Here is a 17,606-nt window from a genome sequence, read left to right as displayed (position 1 = left end):
TTTAATTTTTTGAGAAACCACTACACTGTTTTCCACAGGGCCTGTGCATTTTACATTCTGACCAGCAATGCTCCAGAGATCCAGTTTCTCCACATCTTTGGCAACAGTTGGTATTTTCTGGTGGTTTTTTGTTTTTTGGCAATAGCCATTCCCATGGGTGTGAAGTGGTATTTCATTGTGGTTTTGATGAGCTCTTTATATTAAACATATTTAGTTCTCAGAAAACACTCTGACACACCATTAAATACTGATATTATCACCATTTTAGAAATGAGGAAACTGAAGCTGAAGGAACTCAGTAACTTTCTCTCATTCTCAAAGACAGTGGTGGAGCTGGAGTTCTAGTCTAGGCAGTCTTGCCCCAGGGTCCGTGCTCTTTCAGTATTTCTCTCTCATAATTACTCATGCACTGCTTCTGTCTCCGACTAGGTTTTAAAATTTTTTGAAAGTAAAATACATAATGCTTATCTTTGAATCCCCAAAGTGCTTCGTATGATTCCTTGAATAATGTAGGTAATAAATGTTTGTGGATGAGAAAATTTAGGCATAGAGATGCTTAATTATTTTCCCAACATCATACAAACAACACAACAAAGACTGGAACTAGAGCCCCTGCTCTTAACCACTATATAAACTTTTATTTATTTATTTATTTTTTTGATTTTTATTTTTTAAGTAATCTCTACACTCAACATGGGGCCCGAACTCACAACCCCAAGATCAAGAGTTGCATGTTCCATCAACCGAGCCAGCCAGGCACCCCTATACAAACTTTTATTAACTGTGGATACTTTCTAATGGATTCCCATCATGTTAATGTCTGCCATTTCATAGCAGTCTCTGTATATCCACCAAGTTCTCTGAACTCCTTTATAAAATCCAAAAAAAATGAACATTTTGCCGCCTGCCATTTTGTTAAATTCAAGCTGATCCATAAATGAACTTGCTTTGTATCTTGATACCCTTTAATTGTGCACCAAAGTTCATTGCATCAATCAGCTTTACATTTCACATGAACTCATAAAAATCAAAATCTCACAGCACCTCCCCAAATTAAGACTGCTTGATAGTTAAATGATAGATTCTTAGAGAAATCTTAGCCAACATAAGGAAATTGGAAACAACTGAGGAAAAACTCAGACCTGCTTAATCCCCTGTCTGCTGCTTCCCATTTCCTGCTTATCTTGAGGAGGAGGATGTGGGTATGGTTTTTCAATCTATCATAGGATAATGGTGCTAATGCTGAAACTCAAGAGAGAAGGGATCTGTGAGCAGAAAGAAATTAAGGAAGCTTCTCAAATATTTAGACTTGGTTGCTTTAATGTACTTGTTGTCAAGGTGGCTGCTGTGCAGAGCCCAGGACACTGATTACATTCAATAGGAAACTTAACTCATCACTCAGAATTTAATTAGATCAATGATCTCCAGGTATTGGCCACTTTTGAGTAAGGCTGATTGGATAATCTCAGGCCTTTTAGTGAAAATTAGTTGTCAAATGGTAAATTTTACATAAGATGTTTTAAATTGGCTTTGAAAAATATTTTCTAATCACCTATATATTCTATCACACAGAAATATTAATACTATAAAAGTGTGTGTAGGGTTTTTACCCATGTCTTTGAGGATGCTTTCTTTTAATGTTTAGTGAGTTCATAAAGGTCCAAGAGGTCTGATGTAAAGCTTTGTTGCGTTGAGTATAAAAAAACAAAATCTACTTGTAGTTGTTTGAGTATATTTATAAGGCTAATTTCTTTTTATGTAGCTTGCTTTTGAGTTGTTACAATTGAGCCAGCAGGTGTGTTAATTACTAAACTAAACCTCACTTATTTGTTACATTAATGATTGTACTTCCTACTCTGGTCACAAATTTGGGAATTTGGTGTAATTGAAAGTCCTCACAGCTTTTGGATATTTAGATTGGGACCAGGATTTGTATTTCTGTCTTTCAGGAAAGAAAAAAGTAAGATTTGTCGGATGTAAGGGGCTGCATGCTAGATTCATCTGTACTGAGTAAGTTGAGTCAGTTTCCCATTCAAAAAACCAGTATGGCCACCTAAGAGAAAGGATGCTGCCATAAAATAGAATGTAAACTTCTAAGCTTATTTTTAGTTCTTTGGTTTAGTAATAAAAGGCAGGAGGCACTTCCACTTTAAAAAGTTGCTGCACGTAACATCTGGACACTATTAAATTAAGGAAGGCTGCAGGCTCCAGAGAGTCCTGCCTTCTGAGGATCATACCTTGTGGCACCAATTAAGGGATTTGGGGTTGGGTTGCTTGAGTACTGTGTTTATGAGGCTCATTTCCCATAATCATGGCGCTTTGGTAACCCAAGTTGTTCTTCCAGCTCGAAGTCATGATTCCTCTTTTAGAATGAGAAAGCTAATTAAGGGGAGATATAGGGAATACAGAGAGATGGGCTTTATTTGCTGTTGCTGACACTAATATAAATGAAACATTTTTTTTTTTAATTTATTTTTTTATTTTTATTTTTATTTTTTTTAATGAAACACTTTTAAATAACAAATTCTTCACATAATGGAAGGAATACCCTATCAAAGGGACCACTGTGATGAGTCAGATGGATACAGTATAGGTCTGCCTCTTTCTTCACTGTGACCCTGGGTGAATTAATCTTTCCATGCCTCCTATTCCTCCTCTGTAGATTGAGAGTAACAGTATGCTCTCAAGGGTAGCTCTGAGGTTTCAAGATAATGAATGTGATTTGCTTCACCTGGTGTCTGATAGATGTTAAGTACTAAGTACCTGCCATTATTATTTGTAGCATACTTGTGAATATTTTCTTTCTGCTCTGCCTCATATGTCTTGCTTGGCTTGGAGACCAACCTCTCTTAGGCCTTCAGAATTCTGTCTGACTATAATATTGGCACATAAGCCAATACATCATTGAAGACTCTGTAAAGAAGTGTATATAGGGAGGTGCTTCACATTACCTACCTCCAGGGTATATATACAGCTGGTACGCACCTGAATGGCTGACCAGTGTAAAAATACTGAAATGCTTCTAAACTGCCTAGTAAATAACTGCTGTCTCCCATTTCACCCTCTTGCCACAGAGTTTCCTGACTCTCTCCTAGGCACCGCCATGATCCAACAAATAAGGGCTGATGTCTAGCACAGCTGTCGGCTTCAGCATACCCTGCTCCAGAGCTAAAGCTGGTTGGTGGCTGTTCTGATTAATTGTGACTATGCAGTCAGCCTCTCCCCCAAATAGAGATACCATTGTTAGCATGGAATGTATTATTCCATTTCTCACTTTTTCCTATATAGTATGCTCTGTATGTAGGTTGTGGTATTGTGGGAATACCGATCGTGGACATGGTTACACATACTTGAATCAGCCACAGCTGTCTGTAGACAACAGTAGCACAAGTGTGGAAGGGGGAATTGGAAGTATATTGTTGTAAGGGTTTCACACTGTACATGTATAATAGTATTTGAATACAGACTGTGGTAAGTAAATATATATAATAAACCCCAGAGAAGCTGCTAAATAAATAAAACACAGAGGAATAGCTAATAAACCATAGTGGGGAGGAAACAGAATCATTAAAAACAATCTAAAAGAAGATACAAGGAAGAAGAAGAAAAGAACAAATAAGACAAATAGAAAACAAATAGCAAGAGGGTAGATTTAAACCCACTCATACTGACCTTATTAAACATTAAGTGTAAATATTCTAAATACTCAAAAGACAGAGATTGTCAAATTAGATAAAAAGGCAATACCTAGCCATATGTTATCTATAAGAAACCCATTTTAAATATAAGGATACAAGTAGGTTAAAAATAAAAAGATAGGGAAAATGTGTCCTAACACTAATCAAAAGAAAGTATATTACAATCAAAGTAGACTTAGAACAATGAATGCTACCACAGATGAAAAGGAACATTTCAAAATGTCAAAGAATTCAGCTTATCAAGAGTATGTCACAATCCTAAATATATGTGCACCTCATAAGAGAGGTTCAAAATACCTGCAACAAAGATCGGCAGGACTGAGGGAGAACCAGGCAAATTCACAATTACAGTGGAGATTTCGACTCTCCTCCCTCAGTAATTCATAGCACGGGCAGACAGCACATGAGTGAAGAGAAGAAGAGAAGAGTTGCACAACACTGTCAACCAACCTGACCTGACATTTGTAGAACACTCCATCTGGACAACCAGCAGAATATTCTTTTCAGACACACTTGTGATAGTGACCAAGATCATATTCTGGGCCATAAAACAACTCTCAGTACATTTGAAAGGATTGAAATCATACAAAATATGTGCTCACATATGACCACAACAGAATTAAACTAGAAATCCATAACAGATATCTGAAGAATCCTCAAACATCTAGAAACGAAACAGCCTACTTCTAAGTAACTAATGGGTCAAAAATTATAAGGCAAATCAGAATGTGTTTTAAACTGAATCAGAATAAAAACAACATCGAAGTTTGTGGGAAGGACATTTATGGCATTAAATGCTTAACTAAGAAAAGATGAAATCTCACATTAATGATCTAAACTTCCACCTGGAAACAGTAGAAAAAGATCAAATTAAACAGAAGGAAGGAGACAATAAAGAACAGATGTCAGTGAACTAGAAAACTGAAAAGCAGTAAGGAAAGTAAATGAAACCAAAAGCAGATTTCAAGAAAATGTTGAAAAAAATTGACAAGCCTCTAGACAGATGGATCTAACCAGATTCTAGCCGAGAGGAAAAACAAAAAAAAAGACACAAATTACTGATACCAAGAGTGAACATGGAAATGTTGCTATAGATTCTATAGACTTTAAGATGATAAAAAGGAATGGGTACCTGGGTGGCTCAGTTGGTTACGTGTCCGACTCTTGATCTCCGCTCAGGTCATGATCTCACAGTTTGGTTTATGAGATCAAGCCCTGTGTTGTGCTTTGCTCTGACAGCACAGAGCCTGCTTGGGATTTTCTTCCCTCTCTCTCTACTCCCCCACTTGAACTCTCTCTCTCTGAAAATAAACACTTAAAAAATGATAAAAAAAAAAAAGTATTATGAATAATATGCTAATAAATTCAACACCTTAGATGGATAAATTCCTTGAAATATACAAATCACTTAGGCCCACTTGAGAAGAAACATCATTTGAAATCATCTTATATCTATTCAGTAACTACATTGAATTCAGTTAAAAACTTTCCAACAAAGAAAACTTTAGTCCCAACTTTCCAACAAAGAAAAGTTCAGTCTCAGGTGGCTTCACTGGTAAATCCTACCAAATATCTGAGGAGGAATAATATCAATTCTTCATAAACCCAGATAATGGAAGAAGAAAACTCCCAGCTGTCCCCCTGATAACAAAATCAGACAAAGATCTTACAGGTCAACTGTTGACCAACAGATCTCATGAGCTTAGACACCTTAACAAAAAGTTGGCAAAGTTTTGCAAACAAATGAATCCAGCAACACATTAAAAAAAAAAAAAGTATGATCAAGTGAGTTTTATTCCAGGAATTTAAGGATGGTATATTGAACATCATTGAACATAAAGGTAATTCACTATATTGACAGACTAAAAAAGGAAAATCCTATTATCCTCTCTAGATGCAGGAAAAGCAGATAATAAAATTCAGTACCTATTCATGGTTTTAAAAAACAAAACAAAATATTGTCAGCAAACTAGAAATAGAGGAGAACCTCCTCAACCTGATAAGGGACATCTACAAAAACCCTGGATTTAACATCATAATTAATGGTTAAAGAATGAATAATCTCTTAAGATTGGGAGCAAGACAAAGGCATCTGCTCTGCCTTTTCTGCTCAATGTTGTACCAAGGTCCTAATTGGTGCAATAATGCAGTAAAAAGAAAGAAAGTGTATAGATTAGAAAAGATGAAGTAATGTTGTATTTATTCACAGGTGACATAATCCTCTATGTAGAATCCTGTAAGGTATTTATTAAAAAAAATCTACTAGAGTTTATTTAGCAAGGCTATATAGTCAATATACAAAAATCTTATAATTTTTGTATGCTAGTAATGAAAATTAGAAATAGCATAAAAAAACATAAAATATATGTAGAGAGGTAAAATGTGTGTAAGACCTGTACACTGAAAACTATAAATCTTGCTTAGAGAAATTGAAAATTTAAAATAATGAAGAGAGATGCCATGCTCATAAATCAGAACACTCTAAATGTAACATACCAATTCTCATTAGATTGAATACAATAGATTCAATGCAAGTGCAATGAATTCCCAGCAGGCCCTTTTTAGAAAAAGCATAATGTATTTTTTATTATAAAGTATACATAACATTTACCATTCTAACCATTTTTATTTTGTATGTTTATTTGAGAGAGAGCACATGCACATGCAAGCAGGAGAGGGGCAGAGAGAGAACCTCAAGTAGGCTCTGCCCTGTGAGCGCCAAGCCCAAAGTGGGGTTCCATCTCAGGAACCTGTGAGATCATGACCTGAGCCGAAATCATGAGTCAGACACATAACCAACTGAGCCACCCAGTCCCCAAACCACTTTTAAATATACAGTTCAGTGGCATTAAGTACATTTACATTGCTGTGCCACCATTATTGCCATCCGTCTCCAGAACTTTTTCATTTTCCCACACCAAAATTCTTGTACCATTAAATAGCTCCCTATTTCCCCTTCCCCAGCCTCTGGCAACCACCATTTCACTTTATGTCTCTGACTTTGCTACTCTAGGAATCTCATTTATGTAGAATCATGGAATATTTGTCCTTTTGTGTTTGGCTTATTGCACTTAGCATAATGCCCTGAACGTTCATCTATGTTGTAGCATGCTAGCAGACTGGCTGGCTTGCTTTGTTTCTTTGTTCCTTTCCTTTTCTCATTCTTCCTTTCTTTCTTCCTTTCCCTCCATTGTTTCTTTCCATTCTTTCATTGAAAGACTGATTTAAAAATTATATGGAAGGGGTGCTTGGGTGACTCAGTCGATTGAGGATTCAGCTCTTGATTTCAGCCCAGGTCATGATCTCACAGTTTGTGAGATCAAGCCCTGCATTGGGCTCTGTGCTGACAGCATGGAGCCTGCTTGGGATTCTCTCTCCCTCTCTCTCTGACTCTCCCCCTGTTCACTCTCTCTCTCTTAAAAAAAAAAAAAAAATATGTGTGTGTGTGTGTGTATGTGTGTGTGTGTATGGAAATGCAGTGGACCTAAAAGAATCAGAACATTTTAGAAGGAAAAAGGATAAAGTTGGAAGACTTATATTACCCAGTTTCAAGATTTATTATGAAGTTACAGTAACTAAGACAGAGTGGTATTGGCATAAAGATAGACATGAGTAGAACAGAAGAGCAAATCCAGAATTAGATGCACAGAGATGTGACCAGTTGATTTTTCAGAACCTACTGAGATTCAGTGAGGAAAGGATAATACTTTCACCAAAATATGCTGGAACAACATGATATCCATATGAAATGTAATGAACCTCAATTTTTATCTCATACCACATCAACCTGAAGTTTATCATAAATTTACATATAAGAGCTGAAATATAAAACTTCTAAAAGGAAACATAGCAGAAGTTATTTGCCTAACCTTGGGTTAGGCAAAGATTTATTAAATAGGACACATAAAAGATAACAGAGAAAGCCATTAAGTTGGATTTCATCAAATTAAACGTTTGCACTTGAAAAGGCAAACTGTAGAATGGGACTAAGCATTCACAAAACATGTAGCAAAGGACATAGCTAGACTATGTAAAAAACTCTTTAGAAACAACCTCCCAAAAATGGACAAAAGATTTGAGTAGACACTTGACAAAGGAAGATACATGAAAAATAAGCACATGAAAAGATGCTGAACGTCATTACTAAGGGAAATGCAAACTAAAACCACAATAAAACAACACTACACACCCAAGAATGGCTGAAATTAAAAGACTGATAATGTCAAGTGTTGCTGAGAATGTGGAACAACTACAATTCTCGTTTAATGCTGGCAGGACTGTATAACTGTACAGTCATTTTAGAAGACTTAGAGTGTTTTTTTCTTCTTTTTAAAAGTTAAATGTACATTTACCATACAGTCCAGCAGTCTTTTTCCTAGACTACTCCTAGAGTGTTTCTGTGTTACCAAGGATGAAACATATCCACACTCAGACTTGTTCACAGATATTCATAGCAGCTTTATTCACAGTAGCTCCAAAGTGGAAACAACTGAAATGTCCATCTGCTGGCAGATGGATAGGCAAATTATCTGTCCATTCAATAGAATACTACTCAGCCATAAAAAGGAGTGAACTACTGATACAGCAATGGATGAATCTCAGAAGCATGTTAAGTGAAAGAAGCCACACATAAGAGTATATATACTATATGATTCCCCTTATATACAGTTCTAGAAAAGGTAAAACAGTGATAAATCAGTGGTTGCTAGGGGTTGGCGGGAGGAGGAGACTATAAAGTTGCACAAAGAAGTTTTTAGGATGATGGAAATATTCTGTGTCACTATTGTGTTGGTTTTAATAAGACTGAATACATTTGTTAAAACTTTCCAAATCACACACTTAAAATTGGTGAATTTTATTTTATTGAAGCTATGCCTCAGCAATGGGAAGAGAAAAAAAAAAAAGGAAAGAAAGAATATGATAGCATCCCCCCCTCCAGGAGCTCCCAGTCTATGTAGGGAGTCAAGATAGTCTGGAAGAAACTTAAGGCAACGAATGATTAGGAGTCAGGTATAGATCAGTTAAACATGTTCTATCACGCCTAGGACTGGTAGCTGTAACCCCATGCCCTGGGATGGTTATCAGTAATGCTCGGTTAAGCCATGAGGGAAGCAAGTCCAGCTTCCTTCGAGGAAGGAATTTAAGAGACGTTCTTCTTAACAAGTCAGCCTGTCTTACTTTTATCAATCTGGAAGGACCCTGGACTTCCCTGGGTAAGGCAACTTGGAGCAACTGTACTTCAACTGGAATATGTACAGTGTATCCAGCCTGGTGCTGGGAATTTGAAAGAAACACACTTTAGGACAATCACTGGGAGAATAGAAACCAACAGTTGAGAAGTACTGGGAAGTTAACAGTATAGGTGAAGACACAGACTACATGTGGAAAATTGTGTTATTCTACATGAAGAGTATTTGTGGGCATATGCCCGTGGGTCATGGGTTTCGAGTAGCAGTCTATTGGAGATGAAGTACCAAACTTAGTGGTTCTAGTAATAACCCTGAAGCAGAAAGAAACTAACTCTGAGGCCGCAAAGAGAAAGGGATCTAATTTGAGATGGATGCTGAGACTTAAAGAGGTGGAAGGAAAAGAAAGCATTTTCTCCCTGTTACAGGAGATATATGTGGACAACCCACTTGAGAAAATAGCCTCATCACCTAAAAAATATTACAGGTGTAAAGAGTTTGATTTCTTCAGAGAAAAAGTAGAATTTGGAGCCAAGGAGGCAAAATTGATAGCTTTGTTGAATCATGGTTTTATCAAGAATAGATACATTTCCCATAATTTTTTGCCAGGTTAGAGTGTGACTAGTATATACAAGGCAAGTTATTCCAGGAGATTCACGAAAAAAGGTCTGCAGCTTTAGATTGTTTTATTAGAGGTGATCATCAAAGACAATGATTGGGGAGGATGTTGACAGTGAGGGAGGCTGTGCATGCGGGGGTCAGGATGTATGGGAGCTCTATACCTTCGCTCAATTTTGTTGTGAACCAAAAGTGTTCTAAAAAATAAAATCTATTTTTAAAAACAATTATTTGTAAACGTGGCTTTGTTTGACAGGGTAAGAATTGAGTTTGGAAATTTTCAAAAACTTCTTGGAGGTCAGTTTTCTGAGTAATATATAAACATAAAAGGAACAGTGTGCCATGTTTTTCTGGCTCCAGACCCGCTTCTTTTAATTGAAGCACATTAAAAGTCAAAATGAAAGAGCCAAGTCTTGATTTCGGAGCATTGGGCTTTCTGAGTTAGGAGAAGCTGGTGAGCTGGTCTCTGATGAAGGGAATAGCTGCTCCCAGGAGGCTCTCCCGCCATCTCACCCTTCCTTACCTGTCTCACTCATCAGTGTAGGGCCTGTGGCCCAGCCCCTGTACTGTCTGTGTGAGGAGAGGGGTTGAGCAGCACTGGGTATCATCCGGGTGCCTGAGGGAATTGATGGAGGGAGTGGGGCACAGGTGAGCAGACAGCAGCTAACTGCCTCTCAGAGCTCAGACGGGACAGGCAGGCCTCCGGATTTGGCATCTCTTAGAGGGTCATCGAAGTGTTAACCATTGTTCTTTTACCAGGAAGCTGCAATAAAAAGTGTCAGGACTTCTGGCCTCCTCTTCAGTTCCCCGAAAATTCTCTAGCTATGGGAACATTCCAGAAACTGTCAGGAACATCACTGAGACACACATCTAGACCGGAAGTGGAGGCTGGTAATAACAACAGTAGCAACAACAGCAATGATGACGGCTGTCATTGGGCACTTGTTCTGTCCGAGTACCGTGCACCTAACATGCATTACTTCACTTAATCCCCACAACACCATACGAGATAGGAACTGCTATCATTCCCACTTAACAGATAAGGACCCAGACTTAGAGCTCTAGGGACATGTCCAAGACTGCGCAGCCACCACAAATCAGAGAAGTGACCCCAACTCAGAAGTGTTTACCTTTGGAACATCTGCCCCTAACCACCGTACTTACTGTTGCAGTCATCTGAAAGTGATCGCTTGCTTTGCTTTGGTCTGGAGTTAAGGTAGATCGTGCCTGATCCGAGGGGACTGGACCAGAGAGAGGGGCTCAGGAGTGTGGAAGGATTCAATGCCCTTGTCAATGGATGTGGGCTGGATGTGACAAATCAGAGGTATTCTCTTATCTCCAGATGTGTCTGCCTCGCCCAAATTCCCATCTTCCCAGCGTGACCTGCAAGCAAATAAATGTCTAATGTCTCATTATCAGAACTCAGAGTGCAGTTGATTTACACGTTTCTAAATAGTATGTGTGGAAGTAGGCAATGACCATACTGTGCTTCTTGTACCCTGTTCAAAGCCTTGCCCGTGTGGAACTGAGCCTTCTCTGGTGATCTGTGAGTGTGGCAAATTCCTGCTACAGAAGGAAGAACGATTTACAGTAATGATGCTAGAGTCTGCTAGAATGCAAGCTCTATGTGAGCAGGGATTTTATTTGTAAAAAGTTGTATCTCCAGGATCTAAAACATGTAGGAAGTGTTCAATACATATACGTTTAATAATAATTACTAACTCTTCAAAGTACTCGTTCATCTACTATAATACTTGAGTAGGAAGGATAGTTTCTTTTTTTCTTTTTTAATTTTTTTGTTCCCCTCGCATTGTTGAGAAGGTGTGAGGAAATTGAGCCTTAGGAAAGTTAAGTGAATTATCTTGGTTCCAATAGCTAATTAGGAGAACTAGACTGGGGCCCTGGCTTCCCATTTCCTATTCTGAGTTCTTTCCTACCATTATCAGTCTTATTGGAATATGTTATTTCTGCCCATAGTGGGTTATGCTTTTATTTCTGTGATTTCTGCTTTGGGTCTACTGGCTCCAGGGTTCAGAGGAAACATGGTCATTTCCTGTGGCCAGTTTTGACTGTGGTGAGCTACCCGGGCAATGTTAGGAGTGACCGCCATGGCATAGTGACAGCTGGGCATGCTCACGTCTTTCTGAACAGAATAGTGCTGTACTTCATTGATTCTAATATAAATACCTCTCTTAGTTATTTTAACATCTCTGAAACCTGGGGCGTCTGGGTGGCTCAGTCAGTTAAGTGTCCGACTTCAGCTCAGGTCATGATCTCATGGCTTCTGAGTTCGTGCCCCACGTTGAGCTCTGTGCTGACAGCTCAGAGCCTGGAGCCTGCTTCGGGTTCTGTGTCTCCCTCTCTCTCTGCCCCTCCCCTGCTTGCACTCTGTCTCTGTATCTCTCTCAAAAATAAACGTTAAAAAAATTTTGTTTAACTTCTCTGAAACCTGAACAGGTTTGCGATCACTGTTGTCATGAAAAGACATTGAGTTTTTCTAGAGAGGATATGTGTCTGCTTCTGCCAGTGCCCTAGAGGTGCTATCACCCTGAGGTCCTTCAGATTCAATTCTTTGCTTGAAGAGAGCTCAATGCAGACTGTCAGGGTGATTTTTCCCCCTTCCTTCATCCAGTACTGTGGCTGAGCCTTGCTGTCCTATTCTGCAGGAGGAACACTCTTTGGTTGGTGTTTGAGTTCTATCTACGTGGGTGTCACCTATTATTAGACTTGCCATTTGGGATACTTTTCTTTCTTAATGGTACATAAAATAATGGGCCTCTTGTGATTGATGACTCTTAGACTTGATGACATATGGAGCTTCCCTTTACTGAATTCTTCCCATTCATGAGACACTTTGCATACATGTCTTAGGTTCCTTGGGAACAGTGTCTGAGACTGAGATTTGATGCTGAGCGTGCTCTCAGGATCTGCACCTGTGGGATGGGGAAGGAAGCCTGACTGGCCAGAAGGGGAAATTTAACTCCAATGCAGTCAGGACAAAGGCCTTACCTGATCCTAGAGGGAGTAGGGATTCTGAGACTGGGGTGATCCTTCAGAGCTGTCTCTAGCTGGGGCAAGCAGCAAGCAGACCTTTATACTCCCACATCCAGCATTCACTGGGTGCAAGCTCCACCTTCTACCCAACACCCTGGATGGGCTGTAACTTTGGACGCGGTCTCCCTTGGACCAAAGGCAATTTGGGGGAGTATGTCAGATAGTGGCTATCATCTGGTGGCTGGGGAAAATTGCCTCCATTCATAGGGGAGATCTGGGTGGCACACCACAGCCAGCAGCACATATATCATCTCATTCACTCTTCACCCTATGGGAATTACTGTCATTGTCAATATCCAGTATGCAGATGAGGACGCTGAGGCTTGGAGAGATTGAGCAGCTAATGTAAGTTGCTGAAGATTCATATCCGGTCCTGACATTAAGACTCAGCTCTTGACCATGAAGCTTGAGGGCTGCACTCTTGGCATCTCATAGTACATTCATTGGTAGAAAAGAAGGAGGGAAATGTGCATGTCTGGCCATAGTAAGAATTTCTCTGTTGGAATGAAAAAAAACAGTAAGGCTAGGTTTTACACAGAAGTGCACAGGAGGTAGCAGGGACTCACTATGGTAATGAATGGGGGCGGGGGGGGTGGGCAGCCAGACTAGCTTATTGCTCTACACTCCATGCAGTCTATGCCTATGTTTTTTAATTTTTTTTTTTTACATTTATTTATCTCTGATAGAGACGGAGCACAAGTGGGGGAGGGGCAGAGAGAGGGAGACGCAGAATCCGAAGCAGGCTCCAGGCTCTGAGCTGACAGCTCAGAGCCCGACGCGGGGCTCGAACTCACAAACTGCGAGATCATGACCTGAGCCGAAGTCGGACACTTAACCTACTGAGCCACCCAGGTGCCCCAGTCTATGGCGATGTTTTATCTCCTGCCCTCATATTCATGGAAGGTGCTAGAGAAAGTAGCTTAGTCCACACTTTAGAAGTGAAATCATTAAGGCCAGGGAAGATGGTAGTTTGCCCAGAATCATGCGAAGGGGTGACTTGATGACCAGGGCACAGATGTGTCACCTTGTCCCTGTGCTCCCCATGTGTATCCCAGTGGAGGCTTCTTTTTTTTCCCCCCAAAGATTCTATTTTTTTTTCTATTTATTTATTTATTTTTTTTGAGAAAGAGCGAGCAGGGGAGAGGGGCAGAGAGATAGACTGAATCACTAAGCAGGCTCCACACTCAGCACAGACCCCAACACAGGGCTTGATCCCACCACCCTGGGATCATGACCTGAACTGAAATCAAGAGTTGGATGCTCAACTGACTGAACCACCTAGGTACCCAAGAAAGATTTTTTTAAGTAATTTCTATACCCAATGTGGGACTTGAATTTACAACCCTGAGGTCATGCTCCACCCACTGAGCCAGCCAGGCACCCCCACCAGTGGAGGCTTCTTAACGGGAGGGTGAGATGTTGTCCTCTTCACCTTTGAGGTGAGCAGGGCGGATGATGGTTAGATGAAACTTTTGTGTCCTCACCCGCTTGGAGAAACCAATGTCGCCAGTCTTGAAATTGTCCATGGGAAGCAAGAAGTAAAGCATTTCAGAGAATTTCTGAAATTTCTAGGGCTCTGTTGGCTTGCTTAATCATTAAGAAGGAGCAGTGTATTTGCAGGGAGGAAAAAATTTCAATGAATCTGATGTGAGAGCCATAAAAGACAACTCTTTTAGTTGAAAGGAGCGTTCTTTTACTTTATGTAGGAATTTCACTTCCTCAGCTGCTTTGCAAACCAGCTACTTCAAAAAGCCATCTGTGGTATTGCTAGGTAGATAACAGTGGGAGACATTCCTGTTTGGGGAAAAAAGTCACCTAGAAGAAAAGAAACAGGTTAGCTGTTCCCTTTTATTTGATTCTTCCCTATGCCAAGAGGGAAAACAGGTATCAGTTTTCATTGTTTGCTCTAGCTGGTTACAGGCCAGTGATGGGTTCTTTACCTAAGCTCCCTGGGGTGGGTGTGGGGGATTGGGGCTCATTCTACCCTCCTTCTCATTTGTCTTCCTGCACTGTAGAGGCTAAAAGCCATGCCTCTGGTTTGCAGCAAGGGTTAACGATGAGATTGCGGGCTTCCAGTCAGATGGGCCTGTGGGCCATCTGCAGGTAGGAGTGAATGCAGCATAAGCTGGCATCCCAGGCAGGAAGCAGGGCCTGTGTTCTGCAGGTTTGATTCTTGGGGAGATTTCCTGGTGTTTTTTGAGCCAAGGGCATTTCTCTCTGGAGAAAGCCACAGTAGCAGTGGCTTCCTTATCATTGAATCTCTGCTAAGCCATGTGGTCCTGGATCTTTGTCACTCAGCAGCTTCCTGATTCCCCAGCTCCTGGTTGTGGCCAAGGTGGCAATTCTCTTGGTGGGCCAATTCTCAGGTGTTGTTCTGGGATTTATTCCTGAAAAGCCAGCCTGGGGCCTGTTCCTCCAGCCTTTTTCGGTAGTTTTGTAAGCACCTACCCCCTTAATTAATAGCATGCACTGTCTTAGGCCATTCAGGTTGCTGTAACAGAATGCCATAGACTGGCTGACTGAAATAACATTTAGTTCTCACAGTTCTGGAGGCTGGGAGGTCCAAGATCACAGTGCCAGCACATTCAGTGTCTGGTGAGACCTGACTCGCTGTGTCCTCACATGGTAGGAGGGGCAAGGACTCTCTGGGGTCTCTTTTATAAGGGCACTAACCCCATTCATGAGGGCTCCACCCTTGTGACCTGATCACCTCCCAAAGGCCCCAATGCAATTACCACAAACTGGGGATGAGGTTTCAACATATACATTTTGTGGCAGACACAAATGTTGTCTTTAGCATGCATCTTATGATTGATGCCTCTTAGACTTGAAATATGGTAGCTTCTCTTTCTTAAGTGCTTTCTACTAATGAGGCACTTTGCATAGATGTGTTGGGTTAGGTTCCCTAGGAGCAAAGTTTCTTCTGTGGGGTGCCGAACAGCAGCTGAGGCACGGTTGTATTTGACCTTTGTAACTACCCCACGAGACAGGTACTGTCTGGTCCCAGTTTCACAGCTGAAGAAACAGAACTCACATAGCTCGAATGACTTGTCAGTGGGAATGCCAGTTGCAAGCCCAGGTACATTCCCTCCTTACTGTGTCACCCCATCCCACCTTCTTGGATGGACTACGTGGTCACCTGGTATTTGCTTATCCTGTTTCTGGTATAACATATTTGCGGGAGAAAAATGACAGCAAACTCATCTTCCGAAGTACTTCATTAAAAAAAATTTTTTTTTAATGTTTATTTATTTTTGAGACAGAGATAGAGCATGAATGGGGGAGAGTCAGAGAGAGAGGGAGACCCAGAATCCCAAGCAGGCTCCAGGCTCCGAGCTGTCAGCACAGAGCCAGACGCAGGGCTCAAACTCACGGACCACGAGATCATGACCTGAGCTGAAGTCGGACCCTTAACCGAATGAGCCACCCAGGCGCCCCCCGCAGAGTACTTCATTTTGTGTTGTTATTCAAAAAGTATCTTTGAAATGAAATTTCTTAGTTTTCTGCTATAAGCTTCTCCACAAATGTATGATACTCATTTCCTCCTGACTGCAATTACATTTCTTGTCTTTCCTTTTAACAGAATCGGGCTCATTCCCTGAGTCCCACCCAGGAGGCTTCCCACTCTCTTCACTGAAACATGAAAACAGCACCTCTATCATCTCATTAATCATTTAGTGTATATTTTCAGGGTTCTTTCCTAGATCATAAACCCTTTGAAAACAGGAACAATTGCACTAATATGACAGTAATAATATTAGCATAACTGTAGGGCACCTATTTGTGCCAAGCACTTGATGGGCATGACCTCTCCTCCTCCTCATAGCACTGCACAGTGGACGTCGTCTTGTGACCTTGTCACTTCGAATTTTGAATCTTACTGGAAGGGGGTGAGTGGGTTTTTGTCATGTGTCAACCCTGTGGAAGCCTCCCTGATCACGTCTCCCTCCTCCCACCCTGCAGACATCAACACTCCTGCCTTCTGTGGTTTCCATGCCCTCGTTTCTCTACTGTTGTTCCAAACATGTGCCCTCAGACATTTTCAGTCTTGGCTTTGAGCTGTTCTGCGTGTCTTCTTCCACCACTTACTTCTTCGCTCAACGGTATGTGGGGTGCAGCCTCGCTCCTGTGCGGAGTGTGCTCACGGTCACTCTGGTCTGTGTCCCGCTGTGTGTGCGTCCACACTTCCTCCTGTTTGGGGACGTTTGGCACTCCTGGTGCTTGCTGCTGCAAACACTTTCCTGTGAGTATTCCCTGCTCATCTCCTGGAACACAGGTGAGCACTTCTCCAGAGCACAGACCTCTGGAACCGCTGGGTCTGCGTGATTCTTCCCAGTTCTGTTTGCTGGCAATTCAGATGCATCTGCACCCCCTCCCTGACCATCCTGAGGGGACAGGAGGCCTTGCTTGTGGCCTGGATGTCTGTGGTCAGGTGCCCTGGGGAAGGAGGAGGAGAGGAGGAGGAGAGGAGGTGTGGACGGTACTTCCTGCCGGCAGCCCAGGGAGGCAAAGCAGGGACAGCCTAGCAGGGCGGTGCCCTGGCACCTGCTCTCCGGGGACCTGGAGACCGGGGCCTCAGGCTGCAGCATGGCGACATCACAGAATCCACTGCGTGGTCACTGCTGGGCTGTGGGACACTAGAGGATGTTACATTCGGAGACCCTTTGGCCTCGGTTCCTTCGTGAACCCGCACGCAGTAAGCAAAACTGTGTGGTTCTGGGAGTGTTGTCCAAAGCCTGGCTGCTACTGTGTGCTGCTCTGGCTCCTGCTGCAGGGTCCAAGGTCGTCGGATATCTGTCCCCGGATGTCAGCCCCGGCCACCCTCTGCAGTCACCTCCCTGGCCTGTGTGCTCCCCCGCGGCCTTAGATACTCGCCCAGCCCTCAAGCCCACGGTTGTCCCGTGACCCCTTTGCCCAGGGCTGGCTTTGACCTTCCTGGAGGAGGAGCCTGTGCTACTGGCCTGTCACCAGCAGGGCCCGGATGGGTGATGTCAGGGCCCCCTCAACCCCCCACCCTCCAGCTAGGGAAGGGCCAGACTGGGAGCGGGGG

Source organism: Panthera uncia (assembly GCF_023721935.1).
Source record: "Panthera uncia isolate 11264 chromosome B2 unlocalized genomic scaffold, Puncia_PCG_1.0 HiC_scaffold_25, whole genome shotgun sequence".
NCBI classification, from domain to species: domain Eukaryota; kingdom Metazoa; phylum Chordata; class Mammalia; order Carnivora; family Felidae; genus Panthera; species Panthera uncia.
Note: the sequence above shows the minus strand (reverse complement) of the source record.